Source organism: Misgurnus anguillicaudatus, chromosome 18 (assembly GCF_027580225.2).
Source record: "Misgurnus anguillicaudatus chromosome 18, ASM2758022v2, whole genome shotgun sequence".
Classification (NCBI taxonomy): Eukaryota; Metazoa; Chordata; class Actinopteri; order Cypriniformes; family Cobitidae; genus Misgurnus; species Misgurnus anguillicaudatus.
Window position 1 is genome coordinate 34,666,038 of NC_073354.2, and position 21,875 is coordinate 34,687,912.

Here is a 21,875-nt window from a genome sequence, read left to right on the forward strand (position 1 = left end):
GACCGACAACCATTAGAAAAAGTTTTTATCAACGATTTTTGTAGCATTTAGTTTGCGGTCTGGTAAAAAAGCAATTATGAATTTAGAAAATGCTTTTATCCAAGGTATACATCCTTAACTAGACCCCCATGTTGTGTTTTGTGGCCGGGAAACATCATCACTGACAAAATGGCCAGATCGTAGTATCTCAGGTACGAAACCATTGTGAACTACACCAGCGCCAAGTGTGAATCCGCTCCAAACTCTGACTCATAAAGCCGCCGTAAGCTGCGTGCGAGAGAAAGGTCAGCTTCTAGTGCCGTTCACAAAAAAAGAAAGAAAGAAAAAAGCAAGAAAGGGAGGAAAAAGTCAGCAGCCCGGAATTTCATGAATGGGCCATTGTGATGCGCCGCAGTACCGTCAGTGAATGTTTTCAATTCCATTTGATCCTGTAGTAAGACTGCTAATTGGTGAAGCGTGTTGCGTGGGTCAGCGTAAGGTTTCTCTCTTCAAAAACTCACACTGGGCCTTCTGTAGATGCCCATGAGACCAAAGGGTCTTACAAACACCAACAGAGAACCGTGTGGACACCAAGAGTGATTTATCGTCTCGCATCGGTCAGAAATAGCTCTGAATCAGGTTGGAGTAGATTTTGTGGTTTTCACAAAACTTGGCAGAAATGATGCTGTTGTGAACAGCAGGTGATGTGAGAAGGGTGCAGCTGTACTCTGGCACACTTCCCTTTATATTACACACTACTGGATTATTATTTCCCTGTGGGTTATGTCTGATTGTTTCTTAAACTTCAACCTGTGCTGTCATTGAGAGGAATGCATTAGTTTGTCTTGAATGAATTAGATTGTGATGTGGTCTTTAAACAAAAACACACTTAACTGAATATGAGCCACAAAATAAGTTTGCATCCTTTGACTATAGAGCAATCAGTCATCACTTCACCTCTGTCTGTCCTCCACTTCCTTAAAAGAGACTAGAGTTGGATTACGGATCAGATTAAAAACAGGTGTTTTCATAAGCGTCAGTTGCACGCACATGTGGACTAAATGCAGAGATGCTGCAGTCATAAAGCAGCTGTGGAGGTAAGGCTCCATGGTTCTGATTTATTTACAGATATTTAGCGCCATCATGTGGTTATTTTATGGCCTGCACTCTTAAACTAAAGGTTTTTCACAGCGATGCCATAGTTAGAAAAAACTATTTTGGTTCCTCAAAGAACCATTTAGTCAAATGTTTTTAGCAAAACCGTTACTTTCATACCTTTATATAATCTGAAAAAAACTTTTATTACTGCAAAGAATCTTTAAAGCTACTCTCAGTGCTTGAAGTGGGGGAAAAGTTTTGGTACTCTCTTGTGCACCATTGACATTAGAGATCTAAAGCCCTTATAAATGCAGATTAACCACCCAAATTAAGACTACAAATTACGGTATATCTGGTAAAAGACTACAGATCCTATAATATATTTAGCTGCATGAAAAACATGCAGTTTAGTAAGATTTTTTAAATGAAAACCGGGGACTTCTTAGTTAAATGGTCAAAATATCATTAACATCTCATTTGTTGTTATCTATGAATTAAAAAATGGGGTCAACATTTTTTATGAAAGATTTCTTCTTTTTATTGTTGTGGGTTCACTGCAAAAAATGACTTACTTTTTTTTCTAGAGTATTTTTGTCTTGTTTTCAGTACAAACATCTAAAAATCCTTAAATCAAGATGCTTTTTCTTGATAAGCAAAATCCCCTAAGAAAAATCTAGCTTTGAGACAAAAAAATTTAATTGAAGTGAATTTGTGCTTAAAACATGCAAATAATCTTTTGAATTAAGTGTTGGTAGATTTTTTTTGTTTGTTTAAGAACAAATTTGATATTTTGGTTTAAAAACTAGACTTATTTTAAGTCTGTTTGCCCATCAAAAAAATGCATCTTGTTTGAACTGAAAACAAGAGAAAAACACTAATAATAAAGTCATTTTTTGCAGTGTTTCTAATTCAATTAATTAAACAATTTCTGTAGCCTAAATCTATTTTTTCCCTTTTTTTAACAAGAGACATACCTCATCAAAAATGACTTCTAAGGTACTATTTCAGCTGATTTCATAGCATTGTAAACGCGAAGAATGACGCTTTTTTATGTGTTTGGTCTCGTAGTAAATTCTTCCTCGCTGAATCAGTGGCACGCGGCCCCTCTGCTGGTGAAAAAAATCATTACATAATTGCTTCGGTCTGGTAAAATGCTACATGTTGATTGGGGTTTTCAGTGTATTTGCTGGTTGTTTTGGGCCATAGATATATACACTAGATGTCGCCTTGGGGCTCTGAGCATGCGTCAAAACCGCCGCCATCTTAGAACAGGGGTCTTGTCATAGGAAGTATCTAGGTAAAGCAGCTATCTCCGCCTGTATTTCGAATTCATGAACGATGCCGGACTTTTGTGCTGCGCATGGATGAAAGGGATACTAGCACTATGCATTACAGTTAGAAAAAGTACATTTTTTTTGTACTAAATGCTAAATACATGTCTGACTGTTGAAACGAACCAAAAGAAAACCAAGAAAATCGTGTTCATGACGATTTATGGTGATTTTATTTCTGTTACACCATTGCCTACAATGATGCTGATGCGGGATTCCCCTGTTTCAAGATGGCGGATCTGTTTGACGCATTCGGTCCAATGAACTGCCGTAGCCAAGGCGACATCTAGGCTGCGTCCGAAACCGCATACTGTATAGTAGGTATTGAATTAGATGAAGTACCTACTTACTTGGCGTTAAAACAGTAGGCACTGTATAGTATGAATCCTGGTAGTATGAATGAGATTCGGACGTACTACATCCGCCATGTTGCTACATCACGTGACATACGTCGTCATCACATCGTGTCATTTCAGCGCGAAAACAGCCGCGTGCCTCTTCTTCGTTGGATAACTCCTCGTCCGGGGCATCATGGGATAGTGTAGCGTTCATCGTATGCACACTGCAAAATCTAACCGGAAGTAATAGGTCATCCGGGTACTTTTCGCATACTGATTTTCGAATACTATGTATTCGGACATACTACTCGCTTCGCCTACTGCTTTTCGCGTACTATATAGTATGTAGTAGGCGGTTTCGGACGCAGCACTAGTGTACATATCTATGGTTTTGGGCGTGCTGTAAAACGGGGACATTTCCGGGGACAGCTCCAGTCGGGGACAGAACACCAAAAAGGGGACTATCCCCAGAAAACCGGGACGTCTGGTCAACGTACTTTAGGCTAGCTTCTAAAGAATCTAATAAAAGTGGTGCAGGAGTGTATAAGATTAAATAAAAAGTAAAAAAAAAACCTATACAAACACTTTAGATTTATTAAAAACATCAGTAAACACTGCTCGGTCAAGACATGTAATGTTACATTAATTTTACTGCTTTTTTATGCAGATTGTATAAGCTTGTTCATGGTTTGTGTATAAAGATATATTTATGGTACTGACAACTATTGAGATAGCATTATTATTGGGCAAAAGTAAAAATGCACATGATGATGAACAAACCTCTCTCTCTCTCAGTTTCATTAAATGAAACTGAGAGAGAGAGAGGTTTGTTCATCATCATGTGCATTTTTACTTTTGCGCAATTATAATTTTGCTTTTGGCTTTGCACAAAACTGGACACGCGCTCTCTGATACTGTACGTCATTGTAGTTTCGCACCTCGCATTGTTTATTATTTCTCATGGCTTTTAAGAAAACTACAGTCACAAAATTATTTAACCCGCCAAAGTGGCTAGAAGGAGTAGATGTCTTACCCGCCAACACTGAAATACCGGCCTTTGTAGAAGAGTGTTGATGACAGTGTTTACTTCATCTGGGGGTTCTGACTGACACATTCTCTTTTGGTTCCTTTCTGAAGACAAAGGTTATTAGCTTCCGATAAACTGCTTTTATTCGCGTGATTTGTCGAGAAGAAGATAAATAGGCTACTACACATCATTCACTTAGTGCCCCCTCCCTGTAGTGTGATGCCATTACTATTAATCACTCATTCACTGACGCTTTGACCGTACAGGCGACATGTGAGGAGTGGAGAAAGTGAAGGTATGCTAAAGATTAAAAAAATAGCTCCCACTTCAAGCACTATAGCATCGGGAAACACCTTTATTTTACAAATTATTAAATGATTACAACCCTCGTTTGAGTGCTATAGGTCAGTGGTTCCCAAAATTTTTCAGCTTGCGGCCCCCCTTGTGTACCGTGCTTTCCTTCGCGCCCCCCCCCCCCCCCCAAAGAAAATGTGACAAAAAACTGTCTAAAACTCAACATTTTAATAAAAAAAACATTAAATTATACAAAAAAGTAGTGCTTTGTTTAGTAGCCTTATTTTTTAGGTTTAATTACACAGAATTCATGATAAATTAATGTATTTCATAAAACGTCATAAAACTGGGGCCGCCCTGGCACCATCTCGCGGCCCCCAGTTTGAAAACCACTGCTATAGGTCATAAAGTAAGTAACCACATGATGACTAATATATATACTAGTCATGTGATTAGTAATGTGATTATCATTATATGATAATCACATTTATCATTTGCAATATAAGTTGAATATATTTAGAAGATATTTCTCATTTATTATCAAAGAGTTATCTATGTAGGAAACTGTAAAATTGACTTTTTTCAATTAAGGGGAAAGTTTGCTTTATTTTGGGACATGATGGCTTAATGGAGGTGGTCTGATCAAGGACGGTTCTAGATATTTGCAGGCCCTATGCAAAATATATGTTGGAGACCCCTCGCACCCCTCTAATTTTCAGAATAATGTGAGAAAGTGTCATAAAGTGTTTTTGTAGCACTGCACTGCAGTTATCAAACATGTTTTCCCCATTACTTTTCTTTTTAATCAAGTTAAACAAAGGATTAAATTTATGTTAAAATGTAATTAGAAATTATGCAAAATCACATGTGTTAAACATTTTAATGCAGGCAAATTTTGTTGTTGTTGTGGAGGCAGTAATTTATTAAAAAACCCGCAGTTTTTTGGGAACAGTTTTGCTTTCTTCAAAGAGTAAAATTAAAAAGACTGCAAAAACCCTAACCCTAAAACATACAGCTGAACACCACCTAGACATTATTTCAGTAAATGAACATCAGTAACCTTTTCTTGCTTTTTTAAATATTTTAGTTGGGTATGAACAGGTTTTCCCTCTTACTGAACCAATATACGGTATACAGTTATTTATTATAAACTATGGATATATTCATATTATGTATTGCAATACATTATATATACCTTAAATATCATTAAGGTACCTTAATGATATTTAAGGTACCTAAACTTACCACGAGAGCAACTAAGCAGACTCCTCTGTGATTTCTCGCAGATGAATTTAGTGGTTATAGAGGCCCCAAGTCTGAGGCCCTAGGCATTTGCCTACTTTGCCTATAGGTAGTGCCGGCCCTGGGTCCAACAATGAAGCAACTACAGCGAAGGACCTTAGTAAGAAATAATGCAAGAACAGCAAAAAAAAAAAAACAAAAAAAAAACACAAACACATTTCTAGTAAATATGTTGCCTATCCATTTGAGGAGGATAAAAGACTATATCATAATGAAAAAAAGTGTGGCATATACTCTTTATGTAGAATGAGCCCAAACTGTTTTTTTCGGCTACATTTTTGTGATTGGGACAGCACATCTTATTAATCATATTAATGCTTTGACTAATGAAAGCATATTTATTGCAGAAGTTTTGACAAGAGATTGTGTTTTCTGTTCATCATGACTTCTGATATCTGCTATTTGGGAATTTACTTTACCTTCATGCATTTGGCAAACAAACAAGCAATTTCATCATTAGGCTGTTGAACAAAACGGACACACAACTCTTTTTTATATATATTTTGTATTTATTATCTTTTCTCGAATTACCAATTGTATAATTTTTTAAAGGAGCAATATTAGAATTACAGAATTTTGTTATTTACTGTTTTAATGAAATTAATGCTTTTCAATTGACAAATTTTGTTATATTATACGACGAGAGAGTGAGACTGTCTGCTTGACTCGTAGTGCTATCCAGTGTGCAGTGTGGAGCAGAAGATGAAGATGTTTTTCAATAAGATGGAGAGATGAAGTGAGAGGTGCTTAGGGTATCAAGGTCCTGAAAAGACACTAAACACAATATATATTGATACAAATACTCATTTACTTCTATCAAAACCACAAAAAGACATGAATGTCAGGGACGTGCACAGGAATTTTTAGGGGCAGTTGCTCTGACCTAAAAAAGGGCACCCCCCCCTAAATGTTTTTTTAAAAAAATTCATGGCCAGGGTCGTTATTAAAATCAGCAAACATGTTTGCCTAATGCATACCCAAAACATAGTAGCCTAGGCTGCTTGTCTGCACGCTACAGTGTAAAACAATTCTGGATAAATTTGCAGCTGGGTTGCCGGTAACTTGCCTTAGATTTAAATTTATGTTATTACTGGCAACATTTTGTTCAAAGTTAAATGAACATCAAGCACTCACAAGTCTCTGTTTTCACAGAACAAAACTAGAAAAACAGCATCAAGCAAAACGTTCTAGGAAACAAAATCTGAAGCAAAAAACAGAAAAAGGTTGATGATGATTTCTGGTTCCCAGAATGCCTTGCATGAGGCTGCTATTGTGTAGTTTTATTCTGTAAAGATAAAAACTTGTTAATATTTCAAATTTATTCAACTTTGAACAAACTCTTGCCATTAAATAACATTAATTTAAATCTACGGTAATTTACCGGCAACCCAGCTGCAATACCATTGTAATTTCTACGGATTTTTTTACAGTGTATGATAGCTAGCTGCTATCTGTCTGACATGGCAAACTCAGCCTGGATTTATGAAGATTTTAACAGAGGTGGAAAGAGTAGCCAAAAATTTTACTTAAGTAAAAGTACAAGTGAGTAAAAAAATAATTACTAAAGTAGAAGTAAAAAATATGCAATGAAAATAATAGTCAAGTAGCAAGTTATTAGGTACTCATGAAAAAATAAATCTAGCGCGCGCACACACACACACATACACACACACACACACACACACACACACACACACACACACACACACACACACACACACACACACATAAACAATACAGTGCCCTCCATAAGAATCAGAATAGTAAAGAGAAGATTTTTCTGTTTGCTGTGGAGACCAGAATTTGGTAAGATGAATATCAGTATGCCAGAAGTTTAGAATGTCACATTTTATTAACCTTTGTTTATGTTTCAACACATACATTCTTTACCGACAAAGAACAACAGCATTTAATGCTGATTTATGTGTGTTGTAACCAAATGCACATAAGTGAATCAAACTGATCCTACACATTTTATGCTTTTCATGTGTAAACAATCTGAACACAGCTCAGTGCCTATTAAACAAGAATAATGTGACAGATTCTGTACTTTTGTCTCATGTTCATCTTTTAATGTATAGGCATTTCTTGACTCCACAGCAAACAGAGGAATACTTATGAAGGGCACTTTTACAGCATGTAAAACTGCAACATACACAAACAGTACAGAAAAAAGAAAACAAACACATAGCCAAACATTACAAATTAACTCTAGTCTCAATGTTGACATAGCTTATAGCAGAAATATCAGAAAAGTAAACTGAAAAGAGTTTTGCATTCACTATGTATAAAGTTAGCATCTCCTAAGATGGTCTGAGGACATTGACAGTTTACACTTAAATAAAAATGATTTTAGACAAAACTCATGTTTTCTTATGTGGTCATGTCACGTGTGTTTTGTGAGAAGCACTTACATCATACAGTACAGCGAATCAGACGTCAATCATCGATGGATTTTCTTCAATCTGTGCTACAGTGTTTCTGGAGGTTGCACGCGTTTAACTGTGTTTGACGACGAACAGGACGCGCGTATGTAATGGCGGGTACATGTGTGAAGTTTTGCTTTTAGTTAAAAGATTGGTAATGGTAAATTCATTTCCACGTCACCCAAATGGTTATATTCTGTGTGTTTCTACATAGGTTACGAGTAAAACAGCTTCAGAGGGGCGTCGCTAGACCCCTTTTACTGGGGCACGTGCCCCAGTGTAAATCTTTTGTGCCCCTGTGTAAATCTCACGTTTACATTTTAGCAGTTAACTAGTTTATTCCTTTACAAAGACAATCGCGGCAAAACGGATCTATATGCAATGTAGTTACCCAATTCACGTTTGAAAAAGCAACGCACCAGTCGCACTGACGCGTGCACGCCTCAATTCATGTCCGCGTCGGCGCACGGACATGAACTTATTATTTTTTATTTACGTTTATTTTAGTAGGGACAGATACAAAGAAGAGACATAAATACACTGTAAACAGTCATTTGATGTATGTATCATAGTGTTTTTAGCCGAGGCTAGTTTACAACACTTGTCCCTAGAGGGGCTTTTAGTTAAAAAAGAAGAAAAAAAAAAGAAAAGAAAAAAAGAAATACAGAACAACATTATTAAAAGTGAAGTAAGAACCAGTTTAAATTAAATACAAAAAGAGCAGTATAAAAACTAAATATGAGAGCAATTTTGTTCCTGAATTAGCCACAATTTAGTATGTTTTTTAAAAGAGAAAAACGTTGGAATACATTTCAAGTGGCCTGGCAGAGAATTCCATAATTTCACCCCTTTTATGGAAAAGGCAGTTTGGGCAAATGATGTTCTACAGTAAGGGATAATGCAATTGCCATTTAATGCTGCTCGGGTGGATCTTGTGCAATTTTGTAATTTTGTTATTAGTTTGCAAAGAGGTGGGGGAGCAGTGTTATTTAGGCATTTGAAAAGAGATAAAATTAGCAAAACTTAAAACCTTATATTTGCTCAAGATTTTGCAATGATGGTACCTTATTCTCTTCTCGTCTAGGATTTTCAAAGCTCGGTTATAAAGACACTCTATAGAATTAACTGATGACTGGTGAGCTTGGGACCATGTAGTCAAGCCATATGATATATGTGAAAAAAATCATAGAGTTTATAAAAATAAAAGCACAATCAAGAGTCAAGCAATTTCGTATCATACTAAAACAGCCCAAGTTTGCCCTAATGGTTTTACTAATTTTCTTGATATGACTTTTAAAATTCAATTGATAGTCTATAATTATTCCCAGGTACTTCACTTCAGATACTTGCTCAACAAGCTCCCCATTAATTTGTACATTCAATAGTTGTGTTACAGGTCGTTTTTAATGGAAAAGCAGACCGAGTTTGTTTTTTTAGCATTTAAAACTAAACAAGATGAGGCCAGCCAGGATGATATTTTGTCTAGGTTGGCATTCAATTTATCAGCCACAATATTAAAAGTATTACCAGATGCATACCCCTCTGTGTCATCTGCATACATCTGCAGACCTAAATCTGGACATACATTTGGCAAATCATTAATGTAGAGACTAAAAAGTATTGGTCCCAAAACCGTGCCCTGAGGGATCCCCGTTTCAATTTTGAGAAAGGTGGATCTCACATTATTAATTGTAGCACATTGTTCACGGTTTTTTAAATATGATTCAAACCAAAATAATGACTTTTTAGATAAATTAAACTTAGCTAATTTAGAAATTAAGGTCTTGTGATTGACTGTATCAAATGCCTTTTTTAAATCTAGAAATACTGCACCTACTACATTTCCCTTGTCAAGTGATTGTTTGATATTTTCAGTTAATAAACAAATAGCAGATTCTGTAGAATGGTTTTGCCTGAATCCAAATTGTAGAGGACTTAAATAATGGTTTATCTCAAGATAGTGCATCAGTTGTTCTGAGACAATCTTCTCCAAGACTTTAGAAAAAACAGGAAGAAGACTAATAGGTCTATAATTACCAGATATTTTATTATCTCCAGATTTAAAAAGGGGTACTACCAAAGCATTTTTCCACCCATCTGGAAATTGCCCAGATTTAATGGAAATATTAATAAGATTAGTAAGAGGCTGGACCAAAATACTACTATATTTTTTTAGAAAAGCTGTGTCTAGATTATAAATATCTTTTGAGAAGGTGATATTTAAGTCCTGTATAACTTTCAGAACAACTGTCTGATCAACCTCCCTGAACTGAAATGAATTGTCTTGATCTTCAAGCAGGTCTATTGTTGTAAGGCCTGTATCGTTCCTGCTTGGAAAGCTTGATGCAAGCTTATTAACAGATTGTATTAAAAAATTATTAAATTCCTCTGCAACTTGTGCACTATCAGTAATGATGTTTTCACCAATTCTAAGTTCATATTTGGTTTGTGTGACAGTACCCTTTGGATTTAATAAACTATTTAAATGCTTCCAAATTATTTTACCATTCCCTTTGGCCTCTGATAAAGTTTGGATATAATAATTTGATTTCGCCATTTTGAGTTCTCTGACAACTTGGTTACGCAGACCTTTAAATAATTTCAAATCAATGTCCCTTCGAGTATTGATAAAAAATTTCAGAGCATGGTCCCGCTTTTTCATTAATTTTCTAATATTATCATTCATCCATGGTAGCTGAAATTTTCTCTGGGATTTTTTTCGCTTTTTAATGAATTTATCCACAATACACCCGATAGTGGACATAAATTTATCACAAGAGTCGTTTACTTGGTCATATTGTTGGAACTCAACCCAGTTAACACCAGCTAGCTCGGTCTCGAATTCAGTTAATTTATTATGAGGGATTTCAAATTTAAAAGAATTACGATTTCGATTTATAAACTTATTCAGTCTTTTCTTTGTCAATTTTCTTGCAATTAAAATCATATTATGGTCAGATAGACCAGTGACTAGATTATATGCTTTTATGATTCGCTCAGGTTTATTCGTGAAAATTAGATCTATCAGTGTTTGAGTATTCTTGGTGATACGTGTAGGTGCTTCAATCATTTGACAAAAGTCATGTTTGGATGTAAGGTTTTTCAGATTTTTCCTACATTGTTTGTCTAACCAATTTATATTAAAATCTCCAAAGACAAGCACCTCGCTACTGTGCTTAAAGTTTTTAAACAGCACATCCAGGTTTTCATATAATGATGCAGTGCATGATGAGGGAGGGTTATATATAACTAAAATATAAAATTGCATATTTTGTGACAATGTTACAATAAGACATAAACATTCGGTAGATATATCAGCAGTAGGATAAATTTCCTTTGCATTAAACGTATCCTTAATAAATATCAGTACCCCCCCCACCCCTGCCCACAGTTCTATCCCTTCTAAAACATGTATATCCCGGAACATCAATTATGCTAGTTGGAATTTTATCATGTAACCATGTTTCACTAATACAGAGAAAATCAATATTGGATTCAGACAACAATATCCTGATCTCATCTCGTTTGGGAAATAAGCTTCGTATGTTTAAATGACCTCCCAAAATACCTTTAGGCTTTACCATAGGGTCCCAAACCACTTTGGCATGATTAACAGTCTGAAAAAATAAAGTCTGTCTCTGTTTGGTCACTGCTTGTGTTTGGTGTGGTCTTACTTTGGCGTGGACAGCAGTACTTCGCGAGCCAGCACCGCCAATTGAATGACCCAGTTTGTTTTTGTCCATTGCCATCCCGACCTCCATCAGCCCCTCAACCACGCAGGCACGTTTCTCTACATACTCCGTCGTTCTCGCGTCATCGTGAAGCTGTGTACTCAAATCCCCGTTCCAGGCCCCGTCCTCGCCGGTCGATAGTGTCCGAAAACCCACGGGCACTCCGGGCGGCGCAGAGCCAATCTGACCGATAACCAGGGCAGGAAACTCCACTTGTTGGTTCGGGAGGAGGTCTGTCGTGTTGTCAACAGGTGTATCCACAAGGCATGGGCCCGGATTGAGCTGCACATCTCCCGCGAGCAAGACCAGTAGAAAGAGGTACGATACCGCATAAAATTTGTTTACTTTGATGCGGTTGGAAAGACGTATTGTCGCGCATACAATGCGCCTTGGACCAATGGTTAGAAATGAACGATAAATAGTAAATTGCCCATATCCAAAGTTATACAGATGAAGTTTGTTAGGAACATAGTTTATAGTTTGGACATTTTTCACAAGCTTTGGTCGGGCTCTGGGTATTAATGATCCAACTATAGTGGCAGAAAGTACCGCTGTAATACAAATAAACAGCAAGTAGAAACGCAGATGGTATTGTTTGTTTGTGTGCTGTCTTTGATGTCGGAGTTCAAAACGTGCACACATGCTTTGGTTTTTGCCAAACGATTGCCTCAATGTTAAAAGATTGATTAGCCAATGTTTAAGCTGCGTAAAAAAGTAAGTTAATTCGATAAAAAGTCTAATGAACACAGTAAACTAGTGATGTTAAGTTCTTGAACGAATCGTTCTTTTGAGCCGGTTCTCAGGAAGTAACCGGTCGAGCCGGTTCGCAAATCGAACTGAATCGAACTTTAGTTTTGGGCATAGGTTCCGGGTTGATGACGCAGGACGCACAGCCGAAATAGCACGTCGGACTCATAAAGAACCACCGAACGAAGTTTGTCGATGATTGCCGAGGCGAGGATTGCCGACGATTTTGACGGATGAGTTGCTGACACTGCGTGTGAATCAATTTGATCCCTAGTGTTATTTTTTCAAAACTTGGTGGTTTAAAGTTTATTTTAACCTGTAATTATAGCATTATGAAAATCCCTATCAAATTATCCCTTTTTCATAGACAAATTTTATTAGCTTGGTCCCTAATTTTTAAACACAATTTTACACCTCATTCATATATAATTTGGAATAATAAGGATCTTCTGTATAAACGTAAATCTCTTTTCTTTGACAGTTGGTTTAAAAATGGAATTATTTTCGTATCTCAGCTTTTCAATCAGAATGGTTCAATCTGTAATTATTCAGAATTTTTAGTAAAGCATGGAATTCCTATTACTCCAAAAGAATTTGCGATAGTGGCTGATGCAGTGCCACAAGGCGTTCTTATGCTTTTTAAAGGGTTTTCTTTTTCATCTTTATGTCACCCAATGGATCTATGTGAAACATTTGTAGGTAAACAGTGCTTTTCTTTATCGAAGACAAAAAACAATAAGAAAATCAGAGTTTTGTTTCAAGAGCAATCTGTTTCTACGCCATATGTAATTTCTTATTGGAATGGACTTGTAAGTGACATTCCCTGGAAAAAGGTTTGGACTTTACCTCACAAGTATTTAATCATTAACAAAGTGAGAGAAATTACCTTTAAGTTAATTCATAGGGTCTACCCAGATAAATGCTCTCTCAAAAGACTTAAGAATGATATTAATAACCTCTGTTCTTTCTGTTTAAAGAAACCTGAAACTACTCTACATTTATTTTGGAATTGCTCTTATACAATGACATTCTGGTGTGACTTGTGTGATTATATTAAATGTTATATTTATCCAACTTTTAAGTTTTCATACAGAAATGTAATTTTTGGCTTTCATGAGAATGAACAGAAAAATGATATTTATTTTATAAACCTTTTGTTTCTGCTAGCAAAATATCATATTCATAAGTGTAAATTCTCAAAGTGCAAACCCCTTTTCTTAAGATTTAAACATGAAATGAAAATATATTTTGATACACTTGAATCCTCTAAAAACCTGAAAGCTATGAGAACAATTGCTGTGTTTAAGGACTTGGCACTTGGTTTGGACTGAAAGACTGGACTCTGGCATATTATTTTATTGTAACATGGCAATGATAACAATTGTTGTTATTTTTTTTTCTGTTTAATAAAAAAAAAAAAAAAAAAAAACTGCGTGTGAATCACCGAGGATTTGAATGAGCCTGATGCGTAAAGTTTTTTGTTTTATTAGTTTCTTGATATGCTTGTTTTATTAGAAAGCTTTAGTTATGATACGATTTATTTTGCATGCAAATCATATTGTAGTTGTTTAAGGAAGACCAATGAGTTTAACACACAAGTTTATTTATTATTTATACTTACACATATCCGGAATTGTGCATCAGTGTCTTTTAGGAATCTTATTCAAGTTGTAGGTTTGTCAAATTTTTTTTACGATTTATTAATTATTTATGATCCGCGACTTAAACTGTGACCACAAACATTACTAACTTGTGAATGCAAGGCAATAAATCAGCTATGCCTTCACAAAAACAACTTTTTATCTAAATGTTTTAATGTGTTGACACAAACGACTTTATTTGAATGTTTCATTGATACAATAAATGCGTATAGTAATGTCATTTCATGATGACGTCAGGAACCGGTGAATCGGCTTTTTGAACCGGTTCAATGAGCCGAACTGTCCGAAAAGAGCCGGTTCGCGAAAATGAATCGGACTTTGCATCACTACAGTAAACACGGAGCCCCACAAACCGTGTACGTGTGCCAACGCCATCATATATATATGGGTGCGCGGACGCGGACATAAATTGAGGCGTGCACGCGACTCAGGGCCGGCGCCACGAGGGGGCGTAAGGGGGCGTCGCCCCCTCATCGGCACTCTCTCGCCCCCTCAGATCACCATTAATGTTGAATGGGATTTTAATGATAATATTTTATTGAAAAATCACATTTGCCTTGTGTATTGTCTTCCTAAAGTGAATTTTACGGTCTAATTATTTAACAAAACAAAAAAATGAAGTGTGCATGTATTCTACCGTGACATTAATAAACACACGCCCACTCCATGGCTTGTTACACTTCAAGCGGCGCCACTAGAACTGTGAGGCGATGACGTCAAAGCACCGCGAGAGCGAGACGAAATTACACTTTGCATGATTTCTCGAATCGTTCTCGCGGTACTTTGACGTCATCCGGCTGTCGGTTCTTGCAGCGCCGCATGGAGTTGAACAAGCCTATTGTGTTGACGGCTTGACGCACGTCGACAATGAGCGTTCTCAGTCTCAGCGGTAAATCAAGATGTCGAAGTGCGAAAGTATATCAAAAGTTACAGAAAGGAGTGGGAGAGTTACCCGGGCCTGCCCTGTAGCAATGGATATATATGTAAAATAGCGCTGCAAAATCTGAAAACCGGACTCCGGATTACCACACATCATTTAATGCCGTGGCGTGGATTATTATCGGAGCATTTCAGGTGCACAGAACCTAATGTTCGGCTGTCATGTCAATTCTGGCACCATGAACAGCCAGACTGTTTTGAAAAGTTCAGATGTTTATGTTCTTCAGCATCCTTGCAAGTTAAAGTACAACCTATTATTGTTCTGCATTTAACGTTAAAGGTAAGCATACGATCTCCCTCTCACACACACATCTGTTTATCAGAAGTAAAATACGTGTATTATTATTAATATTAATAGATAAAAAACAGACATTGAATTTATAATTAACGAATAGGTATTTGAATTAGCCTATCCTTAAGCATAGCTAAATGTGTAAACGAGTTATTGTCATTTTGCTATTGTGGTTCTCTATCTGCTGGTGTTTAATCTCTAGTTTATGGTGCATTACTTGTGGCAGTTAAAATAACTACGTTAAATGATCAAATTGAACCAAAATTTTGATAAAATGTTGCGTTTGGACCGTTTTTGAGCTAGAAACCATTTGCAAACACTGTCCCCCACCATTACGTAAAAATTATTTGCACTACGGACTACGTCTGGGTCTGAACTTCAAATGAGCAGTGTTGTGCTGTTAAGTAACGTTATGTATGCTTTTTTGTTGTTGTATATAGTAAAAGTGTTCAGATCATGTACGTTGCTCACTATAGCTGTAGTTTTTGTGGTTGTATTACAGAGATGTTTGTTTATAACACCTTAAAGCTTAAGGGACGTACCAAAGCTATATGTATTTTCTAGCTTGGGGAATTAAATGCATTTTGTGTGACCGCCCCCTCTGGTATTTAAGACGCCCCCTCATCAGCGCTCGGCTGGCGCCGGCACTGACGCGACTGTTTTGCCGTGCGCAGCCGCATACAAAGTACACGCGATTGAGTTGGTTTATGAAAACATGACGAGACTTAAGTAAGTTTCTAAATAATAATGGAAATCTTATTTTCACCCGATCGTTGACGCATGTGATGGACATCAGAAATGTTTTGTGCAAAGCAGGAAAAGGAAAGGAAAAATGAGAGATGATGAATTTAAGGGAGTAAAGACACATAACATCATACCCTGTCAGGGCTCAAACATTAGAGGAAAAATCTCAGGAAAACCTCTGTCAATGGTCTATAAAATTGCATTGTTCACATACAAAAACTGTGTTATACTGTTCTGTATTTTCAGATATGAAATTAATATTTAGTTCACGAGCTCTAGGTCATTACATAAACAGTTAGCAGTAACTAAGATAGATTTTTTAGTAGCAGTCATAAAATGAAAATATTCTTAAAAATAAAAAAATAAGTTATTAATCATTGTTATGTAAAATGCAAATGTGCATAAAAGAATTTCTCTCCACCCATTATTTCCAAACATTTTATGCCTTTAAACATGTTAATAATGTTGTATATATGTTTATATGAAGATGATACTTAAATATTTTTAAATAAATGTTTGTCTTTCCCGGTACTTGTTGCAATGTTGGAATAGTGGGTTAAGCAAAGGAAATTGTATGGCTTTCAAGAAAAAGTAAAAAAAAAATGGGGGGCCTGTGCCCCAGTAGAGCTTTATGTCTAGCAACGCCCCTGCTTCAGACGATTCCGTTTTTGCAGCGATCTGAACAATTCATTCAAACTAATTCGCAAACCAATTTAAAACGTTTGGCCCATTTGATTTGTAAAGAATCGACTCAAAGGACTCATTTATTTGCAACACTTTGTAAGGAACTGTCTAAAACGAGTCATTAATTCGTGAATGCTCCAGAAACACAAGACAGGAATTTAAAAATAAAATACAAATTTCGTAATTAATTAAAATACAGTAACGAAGGAACGCTGCACAGTGTAAATGAAGTAAAAGTACAATTTATTTTTTTCCACCTCGGAAGGGCAACTTGAGTCGAGAAGGGCATATGGGCAGTTGCCCGGGCAACCTGAGCAACCCCCCTGTGCATGTCCCTGAATGCGATTGTTATGTTACTACCTTGACATTGATGTTTTTGTCCAAGATTTCCGAACTTCTTTGCAAAGTTTAAGATGTCTGCTTCAGACCAACACATAGACACCTGTGAGTAACATATCAAATCATGTAATTAATAAAACGAATATTTAAACATGAAATATCATATAAAATGTATGCACATTTAAAAACAAGGTTAAAAAGGACTTACAAGTTGTTGTTCTGGATAAGTCACCAGGTCTCTCTTCGGGAAGCTGCCGAACAATGGACATTTTCACAAGTACACACTCGCATGAGAATAGCATCTTCCCCTTTGTCAAATCTTACAATTTTGTTCATGGTCCTCATTTTACATTTTAGTTAAGATGTCTTATCTGACATTTCAGGTCTTGATGTACACTCTCAGAAAAAAAGGTACAAAAGTTGTGACTGGGACAGGTTCCTTTCAAAAAGGTACATCACTGAAAAAACGAACTTTTTGGTGTAGTAATATTTATTAGATTAACTCTCATAATTTCTACATAATAATATTAACATTTATTGAGAACTAGATTTTTCTAAGTAAAATGATGATAAATACTCAATTAATTCATGTAAAAAATGAACTGTGTGGGAATAGTAAGTCTTATTAGATATTTTCTTGTATTATTTAACTGTTTTATAGTCACTGCACATAGTCCTAAAATAATCAAGTAAATTTTAAATCCATTTAACTAAAAAATGTAAGTAAAATTTACTTGCATTTATTTGCACATGTTGTAAGGAATACCCACAATTCTTTGCGCCTGAATATTTTTATTTTTTAAGCTTTATCACATAATAAGAACTGATAAGAACTTTAACTACTTAAATATTTGTTAGCAAAATGTCATAAAGGTTTAAGCTCTTATATTATTGATGTTGTTTTGTTGTAAATAATAATTTTGTGAAGTCACCGTTCAGGTGATCAGTGTTTCTTTACATGAACCCTGTTCAGAACAGTGTATTGTAATTCTTTCCACAGTGCTGATAATGCATGTCAGAAACACAGTTTGTGTGCGTTTCTGTTCCGAATCAAGTTTATTCAATGACTGACTTGTTGTCAGTCATGAATTGTGTGTTATAATGCCATTTATAACACTTAAAAGAACTATGTCCATATTAATATGTTAAAGAAAATAACAAACAGAAAATACGATTTATTTAATATTATTAGGACAGCAATGCTTCAATTTAAAAAAAAAAACCTAATGGACTTTACCTAAACGATTAAAATAAATCTAACTTCTAAATAAAATAATTAAGTAACATTTAATTAATTATTTAACATATGTTTTATCATGCAATTTTAAGTAAATTTTATTTGATTTTAGTAGGTAAGTTTTACTTATAAAAAAGCAGTAAATTTTACTTAAAAAAAAGTTCGTGCAAATTGTTACGAGGATTTTTTTAAGTAAATTTTACTAGTTGTTTTTTTCAGTGACAAAGAAATATGCAAAGAATGCATATTAGTACTTAAATGGTACATGCTGGCAGTTCAAAGATACATATTTGTACATAAATGGTACATATTGTTACCTTTTTATAGAGTACTGCCCCAGTGATAGCTTTGTACATTTATTTTTGACCCTACACTCCAAAAAATGCTGAGTTCTTTTAACTTTACCAAAGACGCTAATAAACACCTTTTTCCGGGGTAATTTCAGTTATTAAGCGCTTGGTTAAAAATTAAAAATGTTTTGTATTTACCAAGGGTTAAAAACAACCTAGTATTTTTAGAGTATAATATTGAGTGTAATAATTGAATCAAGGGGTTTTTATTGAGCATTGGGATAAAGGGTTGGGAAACATTTTTCAAACAAGGTGTGGTGTGGGCCATTGGGTTAGTGTTCTGAAGTAAAATTTGTTTCTTACATTGGTTCTCAAATCTGGTCCTCGGAATTGGAATCTAAAATGGGATTTTAACATGATGTAAGCCATACTTAATTAAGGCTTTTTATTCATTCCTTCTCCTCTTTTTTTTATATTTGAATGAGTGCCTGGTAGCTGTTTTTTTGTATTTTAATATTTTTAAATGATTGATTATTGTGGATTAATCTAAACAATCAATCTTTTTAAAAGATTCTTCAATTTTCATGACAATGCCATATTCTTCTTCAGGCCTGGCAATGGATGTAGCAGCCCCACGGTATATCCCAATCAATTTACCACATTCTGAAAAAACAGGACCTCCACTGTCCCCTTCAACCCCTTGTACAGAAATTAAAAAATCGTTTTCTAGTAATCCCTCTACAGTAGTTCCAGGCCTAGGGATCCAAGTAATCTTGCCCTCCTTCTTTTGGAAGCCACCACACTCCTTGATGAAAAAATAAATCATATCATTTTTCTTAATTTCTTTTTTAAATGGGATTTTTTCGAATGGTAGAAAATCTAAAGATCTTTGCAAATGAATTAAAGCCAAATCATGGCTTTCATCTGTCTTTATACATAGAGCCTCGTACGTTAAATCAGGTGCAAAAGGAAAAATTACAAAGATTTTATTATGAGCAGGATTTTCTAAAACATGATACGCTGTCACCACATTTCCAGATTCTAAGTAACAACCAAGACCTTTACTTATACATTTTTTTTCATTTTCTGAACAAACAAAAATTTCACAAAGAGTACTCTCTTGAAGAACATTGAAATAAAAGTAATCAATTAGAAATTTTATTGAAAATGATGCTTTCACAAATCTCATGCAAGTGTTAATTGTAAAATTGCCCATTGCCTGAATAAAAAATGAATCACAGAAAACAAATAGATTGAACAATGATTGATAAATGATTGACATTATTAGTACTACCAAGAACTATTTACAATTGTGTACAAAATTATTAGCCCCCTTGGTAAATATAAGCAAATAAAGCTGTAAAAAAAATCCACGTTTCTTATTTTGAGCTTAAAAAAGATGTTTCATTGAAGTAAAACAATTGAAAGTCTGTGTGTGGGGGTGGATTACACTATGAAATAAATGTTTTTCTGTAATACACACACTGGACACAATTACTTGTCTCCCTAAATGTTTAAGAGTAAATATCTTTGAAGTATATTCCTGTTGATATTAAAACAACACTATGTAGTTTCCATGTAAAAATGACTTACAGCTCCCCCATGTGGTTGAAAAGTGCAACAGTGCCTGGTATCAGACACTCTTCTGCAGGCAGAGGGAGGGGCGGGGCTGTGTGCTCTACCCACCACCGCCACTTTTAGAGTGTGCTTGCAGCGGCTATAAGGAGGCTGCTCAGGTTGCAGCAACAGTACAATTTGTCCAGTTAAAAGTTGTTCTATCACTGAAATAATTTTAGAGACATTATTTAAAGGTAAAAAAAAAAACTACTTAGTGTTGCTTTAACATTTTTTGGAAGTAACACAATGCCCAAATCCCCTTAATCCTTCATAACAAAGGGTAACACTTAAGACTTTAGTTCGGATGTGCAGCAAAAGATTGTTAAGCTACATAAAATAGAAAGTGTCTTTAAGGAAATAGTTAAAGCGGAATTGAACCCTAGAAATTCTAGCCTGTTATCACAGGTAATTTATTTCCAATTTGCATTTTACTTGAGAAAGTTTTCGCGGTATCCGGCTGTCGATTCTTGTGTCAAACAAGCCTTATAGCTTCTTTTACTGCTCAACCTGCTCTCAAATAAACTTATGTCAACTTGAAGTTAGCCTGCAGACAAACCCAAGCAAAGAGTATGGGGCCAGTCACACCAAAAGCGTTTATGGCAGTTGCAGGCGCCTTTTTTGAATGATATTCTATGGGCAGGGTGCGATTCACAAAATCACCACATGATTGTATTGATGATTTTTTTACTGTATTTGGCTCAAGTAAAATATAAACTTGCTAAGATAAGTTAATATTATCTAAATTTAAATATTATAATCTTATCTAAAACCTTGACTAAAAAGCAGAATTTTTTGCACGCAGCTTTAAAAAAAAGTTTGTTCAGTAGTCATTGAACAAACTAAACTAATTAATGTTGTGTATGTGATAAAAGCAGTTGCAAATGTTTAAGAAATCTTTACATTTACTACCAAAATATTTATTATCTATTCATAAACTTACACTTGAAAGTTTTATGCTACCTCTTATGAGGTCTGGGCAAAAATTCTCAAGATTTACATTCAGAACATGATGAATAATGGGATTCGCTTAGCCCTGTATACCGCTCCGAAGCACTGGCCTTTGGCATTTTTAAGACATGGCACAGTCTTGTACACTTACAGTACTTCCTGTCATGTACTTACATGTATTCACACGTATACTCTTAAGTGGCCATGACTGCAAGTGTAGGTATTTGACCTGCTTGCCTGCTTGTCATTACAGAAAACTAGGCCTAGTCTCTTCTTTATATTTAAGTAATTATGTATAATAATTGTTTATCCACCACTGGTCATCAAAAATGCACATTGTATAAAGATATAACATATTCTTCCTAATAACCAATGAGCTAAAAACACAATAAAATAACATAAAGCCTTACCTCTCGAAAGAGTCAAAGATTTCGGCAGCTCCAAAGCAGGTGTGGAAGTCAGAGCAATTTATAGACACTTTAAACCACTCCCTCTGTAGGTGTGGTATGAGGAAGGTGCTGTTACAGAGAAATAAAACCTTTGTGCTTAAGTAGATTTAAATATTTGTGCCTTTAAAGTATGAAAATTACAGGTTGGACCTGTTTGGACATGTTTAAATGTTGCTGCTGTTTTATGACACATCTATATCAACTTAAATCAACTGATTAGACAGGTTTCAATATAGAGCCTAACAGCCATGGACATTTTACTCTTAATATTATTTAAGTTTTATATTCTATAATCTTAAAACTACTTTGAGACTGAAAATAATAATTTTACAACATTGCTCTAATATGATCCCTACAGTACAGAAAAGAAAGCATCATAAAAGGTCAAATTGTAGATATAAT

General features: G+C 35.4%; 1 long non-coding RNA gene across 1 annotated transcript; it reads right to left on the reverse strand.

Annotated features, from left to right (window-relative positions):
- Nucleotides 1–5,864: 5,864 nt before the first annotated feature.
- On the reverse strand, nucleotides 5,865–21,471 carry LOC141350616 (uncharacterized). Its single transcript, XR_012358733.1, has 4 exons — nucleotides 21,435–21,471; nucleotides 17,141–19,678; nucleotides 16,954–17,035; nucleotides 5,865–6,143 (listed from the first exon to the last, which is right to left on the reverse strand). It is a non-coding gene; the product is annotated as an uncharacterized lncRNA (long non-coding RNA).
- Nucleotides 21,472–21,875: the final 404 nt, after the last annotated feature.